The sequence below is a fragment of the Etheostoma spectabile genome, chromosome 8, assembly GCF_008692095.1.
Source record: "Etheostoma spectabile isolate EspeVRDwgs_2016 chromosome 8, UIUC_Espe_1.0, whole genome shotgun sequence".
Lineage (NCBI taxonomy): Eukaryota > Metazoa > Chordata > Actinopteri > Perciformes > Percidae > Etheostoma > Etheostoma spectabile.
This window is the reverse complement of record NC_045740.1, coordinates 33141750-33154426: the sequence shown is the minus strand read 5'-3', so window position 1 is coordinate 33154426 and position 12677 is coordinate 33141750. Positions and strand designations below refer to the sequence as shown.

Here is a 12677-nt window from a genome sequence, read left to right as displayed (position 1 = left end):
CTCTCTCTCTCTCTCTCCCTCTCTCTCTCTCTCTCCCTCTCCTCCTCTCTCTTTCTCTCTCTCTCCTCCTCTCTCTCTCTCTCCCTCTCTCTCCCTCTCTCTCCATCTTTCTCTCGCTCTCTCTCTCATTCAAATTCAGAGGGGATTTATTGGCATTAAAGTTTAAATAACGTCAAAGCATCAGACAAAACACAATAAAACAGTTATTTAAAATGAACACTATATTTGGATGGATTTATATTAAATCATAAAGATCATATATTACATCTATATGTATGGCAAATGTAAAAACTTATATATATCAAGTAATATGAAAAATATTTTACAAATGTAAAGACACATACAAATTTAACATAAGATATAAATGTGTGCATCTACTCTCTCTCTCTCTCTCTCTCTCTCTCTCTCTCTCTCTCTCTCTCCATCTCTCTCTCTCGCCAGGGAAGTGGGCGTGGCCTTGGCGCCAGCAGTGACGTCAGCGGGAGCTGTTCAGAGTGGCGGTGCTGAAGAGACACCTCTCCCCCCGCTCGGTGAGCCAGCCAGTCGCTCGGTCGCTCCGCAGCCAGCAGCTGGATTTCCCCCCCCCCCTCAAAGATCGTCTGTCAGCGCTCGGCCACGGACCGGAACCCGGGTACAATCAGCCGCGTGTCCGCGGCCCCTGAAGCCCATGTGGACAGATTTCCAACAAGTAAGTGGCCTCTTTTCCGTCCATTTGTCTGTCTAGCGTGTCGGAAAGCAGCGGGGGGTTGGTGGTACTTTTACTGGGTTACACACGCTAATCAATCTGACGTGCTCCCTTCCCACTGGGATCATTTCACTTTTGGTTTGTGTAATAGGACAGATATGTATGATATATCTACATCCCTGCTTTCAGCACTGTGCATGTCCACTGAGGCAAGTCTCCCAGCCGCGCCTAAATCTTACCCTGTGCTGTGTCTGCCTGGGGTGAAACATTTGACTCATATTTGCATAATCAGATGCTCTCTCTCTCTCTCTCTCTCTCGCTCTCTCTCTCTCTGTACACACACACACACACACACACACACACACACATCCATCTCTAATACACACACACACTCTGAATGTCTGAGATGAGAACAGCAGTGCAACTGAATAAAAAACACACATATAAGGCATCCTCTACTAGCAACACTCATTCTCTCTCTCCCCCTCTCTTTCTTTCTCTCTCTCTCTCTCTCTCTCTTTCCCCCCATCTCTAATACACACTGAGTCACATGCACACACTGCATTCATTGCATGAGATTAGAACTGCAACTGAATGCAAGGAAAAACCCAAATATAAGACATACTGTGGAAATACTCCCCTCTCTCTTTCTCTCTTTCTTTCACTCTCTCTCTCTCTCTCTTTCGCTTACTCTCTTAATCGGTGATAGTTTTGTAGCTTCTGTTTCTGTGTCCCTCAGAGACACACACACACACACACACACACACACACACACACACACACACACACACACGCACTAGTTACACAGGGATGATTCACTGAACACCACTGTTCTAGATTTACTTCAAATTAAGTAAATTCTGTGGTTTCACAGTTGTGGTTTTTCCAGTTTACAACAGGAGACAGGGTGAGGAGAGAAGGTGAGGAGACTGGGACTGGGTGAGGAGACTGGGTGGAGACTGGGTGAGGAGACTGGGTGAGGAGACAGGGGGAAGAGACTGGGTGGAGACTGGGTGAGGAGACAGGGTGGAAACTGGGTGAGGAGACTGGGTGGAGACTGGGTGGGGAGACAGGGTGGAAACTGGGTGAGGAGACTGGGTGGAGACTGGGTGGGGAGACAGGGGGGAGACTGGGTGAGGAGACTGGGTGGAGACTGGGTGAGGAGACTGGGTGGAGACTGGGTGAGGTGACAGGGTGAGGAGACAGGGCGAGGAGACTGGGTGGAGACAGGGTGAGGGGACAGGGCGAGGAGACTGGGTGGAGACAGGGTGAGGGGACAGGGTGAGAGGACCGGGCGAGGAGACTGGGTGAGGAGACTGGGTGGAGACAGGGTGAGGGGACAGGGTGGAGACTGGGTGGAGACTAGGTGGAGACTGGGTGGAGACTGGGTGAGGAGACTGGGTGAGGGGACAGGGTGAGGAGACAGGGTGAGGGGACAGGGACCAGTTAGTGGACCGGCTGCTGCTGTTGTCCTGATCTACTGTGGACAGCGTCCCAGAGCCGGGGCATCTGTTGAGAGGTGTTTTCTGATTCCAGCGTACATCTCTTTCCTCTCTTGATTTTTTTGTTTCCTCACCTCTCCTTTCCCTCTTTGATTTCTTCATCTCCTCTATTTCATGTTTCCTCCTTGTCTCTCCTCATCTCTGTTCTCCCTTCTTGTTTCCTCCTTTCCTCTCTCACTCCTCCCTATTTCTTGTTGCATTATCTCCTCTCTAGTTTTCCCTTCTTGTGTAATCCTCTCTTCCCCTCTATTTGCCGTTTGTGTTTTCTCCTCTCCTCCCCTTTCCTCTCTCTGCCCTTCCCTTTCTTGCTTCCCTCTCTCGTCTCCCCTGTCTTGGCTGATGTGGTGAAAGGGAGTCAGGCTGTAAAACTGTCCTTCCTCCACATGCGTACATTAAAGGGAAGTGGCTGGCAATCACTTTTATTGGTAATAGAACATCAGTGTTTGAAGCCTTCCTTTTCCAATAAATATTCCTATTATATTTGAAAAAAAAATGTTGCAACATTTTTACATCAAATCATACCCTTGAGTGTATGAGTGTTCTTCTGGTTTTACATTTTTAGTCATAATTCTTCCTCCCTTCTTGTGATTTGTTCATAGGATGTCCCGAGGCTGGAAAGAATCCAGTGTTTGTGATGCTGAACTTTATGTATGAAGTCTTTTTGAACTTTCCACTCGGCTTTAACAGGATGCACACGGGCCATCTGGGTGCTCGCAGAGTGCAGCTCCAGCTCAATGTGCTCCCTGAAGTTAACTCATCTTGACATGTTGGCGCACAGGCAGATATGTGAAAGATGCCATTGCTAACACCGTCACAGGCTGCAGAAGTATACATTTAAATAAATATACTGTAGGAGGATGGAGAGCTGTTCTACTCAGCTTCTGTCTTCATATCTACAGTGAGTTTGTTTCCACTCCCTGTGGATTTAGATCTGGGCCTGTAGCCTAACTCTTCTCAGATTTACCCAATTATCTCCGTATTAGAGTAATCCTGTGCCTTTAGTAAAAACAACCATGTTTGCAGTTGTTTCTGGGAGTTATTCAGATGGATGTCAGCTTTTAGACCGGCCTTCCAAAGGAGTAGAGGCTTCACAATATGTTGACATCTTTAAACATAATCTTCAGACTTACAGTACCTTTTAAGTCTGCCTTGCTCAAACTCTTTTTATTTGGCATATCCATGTGCATTCATGAATATACAACTGTCACAGGAACAATGTCCTGTATGTGCCGGTTAATGTTTGGGTGGGTTTTTAAAGTGTTCGTTTTAGATCTCTAATTTCTCAAATTAAAGGCCTGATGTCTTTGGGAGCCAAGAACATTGATGCTCGATAGCTCAGAACAACCCAGGAGGCAGATACCCCCCCCCTCTCCCCCGGGTGTCCCGCAGACTGGGTTTCTGTCCACAACAGAGCAGGCAGGTGGTTGAGTGGAGCTGGCGGGTGGATAGGGCAGACAGGTGGGGGTCTTGTAGTCCAGTGACACCTGATAATGCAGGATCTGGTTTCTCTGCCTGTGTGCAGGTGGAGAGACCTCAGTAATACTTGTTGATTCTTAACTGTGTTCAGCACTGGATGCTGGATTATAAATGCTCAATTCAAAGTCTTTTTGTGTGTGATTTTGATTAGCCCCCTGAGGTAGTCTGGATCACTCTGGTCCACAGAAACCAGGACCTGCGAGCCAGCGAGCTAACGTGAATGTTACTGGGACGTTTTGGGGCCGATTTACACCGGTTGGAGCACATTACGCTTAACCATGTATTTAGCTAACATAATGTGGTTTAGTTACTGCATTGTGTAAACTGTTAACTTAATTTAATATTGCATGTGGTGTTTTCTTTACGGGGGTGCAAATCTTCCAGCAGAACAAGTTCCTTCCCAAGACTATTTTACATCTTAGTACGCACAAGACGAGACTTCTGTGATTGGTTTAAAGAGTTGCAACCGACCCAGAGTGTTTTCCTTTCCTAGCCATTAATGTATGTGTGGGGGGGCAGGCCTTACTCTGCACTGTAGGTCTGGCAACATGAGACTAGCCCTGAGGGTACTGACACCATTTGTGGTGACAGTTTGTATCCATTCACAAAGGGGTCATTCTCATTCTGCTATCCGTCTTCACAGGGAGGTCAGAGGTCACAGAACACTACACCAAAAGCAAGATGGATGTTTTTCATCAACAGGGCTTCTACCTGGGCCACTGATCATAAAGATGATTTATGGCCATTATCAACTACCTACTGCCCTCTTAGTAATAAGCAGATTTGGTGATTTTATGTCATACAGTAGACCCCCACGTTGTTGCAGTCAGTTGGAAACACTCTGATTAAGTTGATGATTTTATGGGAGGAGGCGTGGTGCTTTGAGCACATCGCTAACATCATCATGGTCACAGTGAAAATGCTAACATGCTAATGTTTAGCAGGTGTGATTTGAAATGTTGGCGTGATGATGTCGCTGGATGAAAAGTCAGGCTCAGTAATATAGGTCCAGTATAGAGATCGACCTCAGATCACAGTTATCCTTTTAATTCTCTTTCTAATTGGGTTGTTAATATGTACTGTAGTGAATGGCAATTTCTGTCAAATTAAAACATTTGTCCAAGAAAAAAGTGGCAGGAGTGCTTCTGCTATCCTTTTAACACCGGTGCTCATGGGAGGGAATAAACTACACGGAAACAAGGAAGAATTAGGACTAAGAAAGTCATTAAAAAACATGTCCGGGCACTCAAGGATTTTTACAAAAAGTGATTAAAGGCCTAAAACATTTGTCCATTGGCTGGGAGGACTCTTTGGGGACCTTGTACCCACATTCCCAAACCTCTGCTCCAGATCACGGATAATGAAGGCATGTCAAGCTCTGTACAGAGCACCCCACTACCACTGCTCTGCTTCTTCATCATGCTCATTTCCAACAGCGATATGAAAATGAGATTTTTCTTTAGACGTGTGCTGAGACGTCACACTCGAGTGCGTCTCTCTTATTCCCTCTCCCCTCCTCCACTAGGCGCTCTCGTATGGGCTTGAATAGAGTACATTGTCACAGCCACTGGCATCATGGGGGGGCTGGTTTTCCTGCTTAGATCCATGTTCAGACAGAGGCCTGATCCAAAGCAAAAAACACACAAAGGTAGCTCAGACTGCAGCAGACCCACCTCGAGCAGCAAGTGGTCTGCAGAGGAGAGGAGAGGGCTGAAGTGGACCGCCTGCTGAAGTGGAGGCCTGCTGTTTCTTACATCAGCCCCTGCAAAGCTTGAAGGATGTGTGATACCTGCGGCGTAATGTTAATTTAAAATGTGGCTGCAAAGACTGACTCACTAATTAAACAATCTTTTTATGATGATTTCACAAAAGGTTTCAAAAAGCATTTCGCTGATGCTAATAGGAGGTAATGTTGAAAAAAATCACACTGGCCAAAAAAACTTTGGGTTGGGTAGCCTACTGAAAACCAGCATCTACTGGACCGAGTGGCAACGCAGTACAGCTGAGCAATATGGAGAAAAACAAAATATCACAATATGTTGGACTTAGATGTCTTTATTGCACTTTGCTTTCACAAAATATTAACAACGTGAGTTTTTATAATCAATAGATAATCAACGATCATTCATGAGTAACGGGATATAATGATGAAGTGGGTAATTATTATTATTATTATAGTTATTGTAGGCCCAATTCAATATGTAACTTCATTTTATAAAATATATGTGTTAGCCAAGGGGATGCCTGCTCCATCTCTCTTTCAGTTAAGACCACTAAAACAACCACTAATATAATCCAAAAATTTTCCATATTACTGCCTATTGTTCTATTATTTAAATGGTTTTCTCTAACCAGGGGGAAAAGCTGTCAGTTTTCACACTAAAAGATGTATTACAGTGTTAGCTAGCTTCATATGGCAGCAATTTACTGTTCTGACAATTCTGTCAGGGGACATCTGTAAAATCCACAGATCCTGTCCATGTTAATTGCTATTTTTGTAGTTCATAATCATGGAGCAACGCGGCGTTCTTCTGGTGCAGTGTGACCTCGCCTGTAGAGCCGGCTCTGGCTCTTTGTTGAATCAAAGCTTTTTAGCAGAACAGTAGGCATGCACCCACACGCAAACACACGCCAAGACACACATGTGCATATGCAAGCTAACAATGTGTGCCGAGACGTCCTCTACTACGGATTGACAGTGAGAATCTGTTGCTATAGAATGCAACAGAATAGAATAATGTTTTTAATCTAAATATTAAAAGAAAGCACATTTCCTTATTCTTATTCACACATAATGACAAAGGTTCGGAGTACATAAGAGCCAGAAAGCCCTTCTGAACACAGGTGTAACTTCTTCCCACATGATTCCCAGGAGACACCTTATGGTGAGCTCGGTGGTTATGGTGGGATTTGCTGCCTGCCAAGCACATCACACATGGATTGGTGATGATGTCTGTCAGCCTCAGTGTGGAGCGGATCCGACATGCAGCCACTCACTGAAAGCCTTGGGGATTAGCTATTTTATAGGGAAGTCACCCTGATTCTTGACGTTTGTTACGATTGCCTACTTAAGGCCACATCTGCTCCGCAGGATGTTGTGTATGAACAGCAAAGAAACTCGTTTAATCAAAACGAAGGGCTCTTAAAGTCGCTTTGGTTAGGATAGAAGTTTTAAATAAAGCTGTACAAGTTACTGTTACAGCTGGGCAATGTGGAGAAAATGTGTTTTGACCAAATACCTTGACAGTGATATTGCGGCAATATTGTAGGGTTGACTATTGGTGCTTTCACAAATAATTTACACAATGAGATTTGTGATAATAACTAAGAGGATAAAGGCAAATAATAGAATAGTTTTACCAGTCTGGTGAGTTCAGAAAATAACATCACTTTACTGTAATGCAGCCTTTAAAACCAGGAAAAGACTACACTTATGATATCCACAATGTAAGATGATATCTAGCCTCATATGTAGCGACACAGTATTGATATATTTCCCAGCCCTAGTTACTGCTTTAGACATTTTATCTTGTATAGTCCCATAACAGCTGTTTTTTATGTTGTTAATGTTAAAGTTTTAATTGACAATTCCTTTGCTTTAGTCATTAATGTTGTTTTTACCAAGATATGTATGTACAAAACACATTTTGAGTGCTCTGTAGTGGACACACTATAACAGTCTTTTTTTCCCCAATGTGTTTTCAAGACCGACTGGAACCCTGAACTGTGTTTACCCCTGCAATAGTCTATATCCATGACGTTTGATTTCCGTGAATGCGCTGGTGCCACAGGAAATACCTCCGGATGCATGTGCATTTTGTAACCTCTGGTGGATTTCTGAGGACTATGGTTACCCCTGGTCCTCAGATCTCTGCAGGGTAAATCCAGACAGCTAGTAGACTATCTGTTCAATCTGAGGACTATGGTTACCTGGTCTCAGATCTCTGCAGGGTAAATCCAGACAGCTAGTAGACTATCTGTCCAATCTGAGGACTATGGTTACCTGGTCCTCAGATTCTGCAGGGTAAATCCAGACAGCTAGCTAGACTATCTGTCCAATCTGAGGACTATGGTTACCTGGTCCTCAGATCTGCAGGGTAAATCCAGACAGCTAGCTAGACTATCTGTCCAACTGAGGACTATGGTTACCTGGCCTCAGATCTCTGCAGGGTAAACAGACAGCTAGCTAGACTATCTGTCCAATCTGAGGACTAGGTACCTGGTCCTCAGATCTCTGCAGGGTAAATCCAGACAGCGCTAGCTATCTGTCCATCTGCGGAATATGGTTACCTGGTCCTCAGATCTCTGCAGGGTAAATCCAGACAGCTAGCTAGACTCTCTATCCAATCAGAGTTTTCTCTTGCACAACTAATTTCAAGAGGCTTCAGGTGGACCTTGGCGCTACCCATGACGATTCTGATTGGTTTAAAGAAATGCCAATAAACCAGAGTACGTCTTTTTCCCATCCCAGAATGCTGTGTGGACTAACCAGACCACACACCGCGGATCAGAGGAGACTACCTCTGCAACAACCAGTAGCCCTCGTTCCATCATGTTGCTTTTTCAAACAGTGATATGAAGCCAGCGCACTAATTTGTGGAATCGTCACGGGTCTTTAGAAAGCAGCAGAAACAGAGATACCAATGGGCTAAAGGAACATTGTAGTTCCTTAGAAAGTTGTGAAAGTTGTAAAAGTCCCAAAAACCTTTTGCTTGCTGTAATCATTCTTCATTCTGGCTCGCGAGAAAACCCTTCTTGATGTGAAAATGTATTTTACCGTACAGCTTTCTAGACACAAAATGTCAGTCTTTGTTCTCCCAAGAGAGAATTTTGCACAAAAAAGACTTTGAAAGATACCCACGTATCTGGGAAACAGACTACCGAAGCCTCATATTATCTGGAGATAAACCTGAAATGCAGTTTTGCACAGGACCGGCCCTCGCCACTTACATAGACAGTTGCTGTGAACCTTTTGTTTAGAGACTAGCTTAATTCTAACCCAGACCATGATCTTATTTCTCACCTTACGCATGTATGTCTGGTGGCTCGAGTTAACCCTCACCTACCAGTTGCCATTTCACAGCGTTAAACTGAATGGTCATATTTTGTAAGATATTAAACAAAACCATTGTGTTCATGTTTTTTCCGATAGATAAGAAATAGGAAACCATTGAGGGACACCAATACAACTAAAACTGCCTTGCCTTGATCTAGAAATAACTCAACCCACCATCTTCTAAATGGGAATAAGAAGGACCTCAGGGTTAGGGGCACCCACCCTAAACCAGAAGAGGCTGTGTTTAACAGGCAGTATGTATATGTAAATATAGATATATACATGTACATGGACTATATGATTACAGCATGTGAGTACTTTATCTCTAATTAGACCCTGGGAAGCTGATTAGAGACCAAACTATAAATCAACATTCACTTACCAATCCCTCCTCCACCCTCTTCACTCTCCTTCTCTCTTTCATTTCCACTCAGGCTATATGGTCCTTCATCCTTTTGTGTGTCCTTTTACCTCCACCACTCATGTGTGTCTGCCATCCTCCCCTCGTCTCTGCATCCTCCATGTTTCTAACTTGTTCCCTACATTAACCCATGCTGCCATGCTGACACATGAACCTGCGGGCATGGCTGCATGTGTATCTCCAGAAAGACATTATGAAAGACAAATACATCTCCTTCACAAACTCAGAGTGCCGTATCAAGGGAGTCAAGCCCATTAAATCAGTTTTATTTATTCAGCCCAGAATCTTAACCCTCTGTTTCTCTCAGCGTCTCAAGTATACCACCAAATCCTCTGATTGGTCTCCACTGCCCTGCATGTTGCCGATGAGCCCTCTCACACTCAGTAGTATAACAATCCTGGTGTTACTGCCTGAAGATCCATGTCTCACCTGAACAATCTCTCTTGGGACTTCGCCGTCTGTGGCTTATTTTTTCAGAAAATAAACATGGCAGGGGTCAGCTGACATCCAAGATGACAGTGGGTGGTAGCTGCTAAACAACTGTCAAAATGTAATGATGTCAAAATCACACTGAGCCGTATGTGTGAAAACTCAAAGCAGTCTGGACAGCTCGAGTCTGAAAAGTACACATTTAGTAAATCTCTGTCTAAAACTTTACATAAACGTCAGCCAAATGTATCTAATACAATCTTATCTTAATACAATAATACCATATTATTACACTTTAATTATGCTAGGTGTTAGGGTTGCTGTGACATTGAGCATATAGGTTCACTGTGATCGAAGAACTTTATATATTGAAAGTTACTCCGTCTACCATTGGATGGATGGTGAAGTCTCCCCAGTCACATGATGTGGGGGGGTGAGGGGCATACAGCTCAACAGTGACCGCTCACTTTTTGAATGTCTCTGGTTCCGGAAGTTATTTTCCCCACTCCATTTTTCCATTGAAGTTTCATTAAATGATCACATAAAGAGCTTTAAGGCTGGAACCAAGCCTATCTTGAACAGAAAACCTTGGATTCGGCGCAAAAAACATTTTGAAAACTGAAAATGAGGCTAGGGTAAAAGACTGTGTACAGAATCGATACAGACTTTAGCGGGTGAGGTAAACATTTCCATGGAAACATAGCACGCGCCACCAATTAGAGTTGTTTTTCCATCATTTATGAAGATAGTTCTTGATTGATTTCATACAGACTTGTGGGTTCTACAGGGACTTACACCTTTAACAATCTCTCAGCCCGTGGTCTGTCTACCTCGGATGGTTTAGACATTAGGACCAATGATCAAATTGAGAAGATGAATGGGATTTCTGTTAAAGTTACTACAAGTAACATTCTCTAGTTACCTGCATCACCCTTGGATTCAGCTGCCTGTCTGGTTTCCTCAAGTTGTTAACATAAAGTACCACCCTGTTAAATAAAGGTTTTAATAATAAGGACAAGATCATTCACTTTACCACACACACACATGCACAACCAATGATGGTATTGTACACTATCTTTGCTGCACCACAGTCAAAAATATTTTTTTCTTCTCAACATACACAGAAGTCTGGATCTCAGTGGCGGTAGAAAGCAGACAACATAGCCAGGGTCAACTGTGTGCTGCAGGGACTTAGTTTGTACACAGACACAACACACACTAGATACACACTGATGCATAGGGCAGATTATATGTCGCTATGAGAGTCATGAGAATATGGGTCATTTCATGCATCATATATAGTGGCACACATTAAACACACACACACACACACACACACAGTCTCTCCTCTGTAGCCGTTGTTATAAATCTTTCTATTGTTTTCATTTGAAATCCAACTGAGGTGAGCAGAAGTGGAGTGAGTCCATCAGTTGAACTGGTGTCCTTCCAGTCCTGCTCACTGCGAATGTTGTGTCCTTCCACGTCTTCCCCACACTAGACCCCGCCATGCTGTTGTTGAACATCCTCAACAATCCAATATATTACAAGGGAGTCATGCAGCAAACTACTTTTTAATGTTTGATTCTACTGATTTCAGACTGCTAGAGGGCGAAGTCTTAAATCTAAAAACACAACAGTTTTCCCCTCTGATTTATTGTTGAGAAGAGACGGAGACACTCCACTGCAGCCAGCTTTTATGGACAACATCCAAAAAGCCTTTTCCACGCTCATAGAGGATGCATGTTCCATAAATCAACAGGGACTCTTGTTCACTACTGATGGAAGATGTCCAAAGTCTACTGATATAACCAAAGACCGAGGCATTATCAAAATACAAGATAGGTCAATGTGATTAATGGAAAAAGCTCTTGTACCAAAATCTTCTGACATTTTAAAATGCATTTCTCCCAGCTGTTACAGTCTATGCTGAGAACTACAAATCACAATAGAGTCAACAACCAGACTATATTGAATGTCAACTCGTGCATTCTGTTAAGAGACTATACTGGGTCAGAAAAGAGGGAAGGTAGTATTAAGATTTATATATTTTTTGTTTCCCTTTTTAATATTTAATTTACACCTGATGAAATAATTTAATATTTAAAAAATGTTTTTCACATGTGCCACGGGTCATACATGTGTCAAAAGGTACCATGAGTTACTTGTTTCATCAAAAGAATCAATTAATAAACTAATAGTGATTGAGTTATTTATAGCAAAGAGTGCTTCATGTTTGGAAATTTTGTATTTTACCTCTACATATTGGTATAATGGGGTAAAGATAAAGAATGCAACATATCCTCACTCCCATCACGTAAAACAGGGACGCTTGGTCAGGTGCCTTTGGCGTTGCTATTGATGCTAAAAGTCTCTTTTAGTGTCAGATCTAACACGCTTTATCCAAACGCACTGGGTCGGGACAATTGGCTTCCCCTTTGGGACAGTTGGGTTTAGGAGAAGAAGAACGGGACAGTTGGGTGAATGTAAACGTACGATGACTAGTTTTACATTGTGTTTTCTATTCAGCTGTGTTCCATAACATGAAATGGAAATGTTGAGCTTGGATCCAAGTAACTCACTGTGTAAATACACAGCTGTCCAACTGAACTGACTTATTTAAAGAGACTTTGTATGTAATCTTCAACCACTGGCTTTGGTAAGTGTTCAGCTTTGCTTTTTGCTAATGTTAACTGAATGGCCCAAGATTCCAGCATTACTGTAACATGTTTACATTGGGGTTGGAAGAAGAATGGATCCTGTTTGTAATCCATATGAGATTGGCCAAAGAATATTTACTTATCTTATTATATTCATGTTGGTGAAATATGTGCATCTCACTCCAGCTATGTTTAGAGTGGACAGCTGTGCAGTGGATAGTGAGTGCGTGTGTTTGGGGGATGAAGAGGGGGTTGGTTGCCTGCCTGCCTGCCTGCCTGCTGCTGTTGGCAGGTCAGTGTGAACATGGAGGGATTATGTTTCCACCGCTGGTCTTGTCTTTACCTCTGCTGAGAGGACGCAGAGAGCAGGATTTGGGTTTGGTTGAGTTAATCTTCCAGTCTGAGGTTTATATTTGGAAGGTAGGTGTGTGTGTGTGTGTGTGTGTGTGTG

The 12677-nt window shown here is 43.3% G+C and overlaps 1 protein-coding gene across 1 annotated transcript in view; it reads left to right on the top strand.

The window, feature by feature from the left end:
• The first annotated feature begins 488 nt into the window (after nt 1-488).
• Nucleotides 489-12677, top strand: part of LOC116693390 (sphingomyelin phosphodiesterase 3-like) — a 95522-nt gene continuing 83333 nt past the window's right edge. The window contains exon 1 of the mRNA XM_032522332.1: nt 489-688. The gene's annotated coding sequence lies outside the window, so the exon portion shown is untranslated. The remainder of the gene's footprint in view (nt 689-12677) is intronic.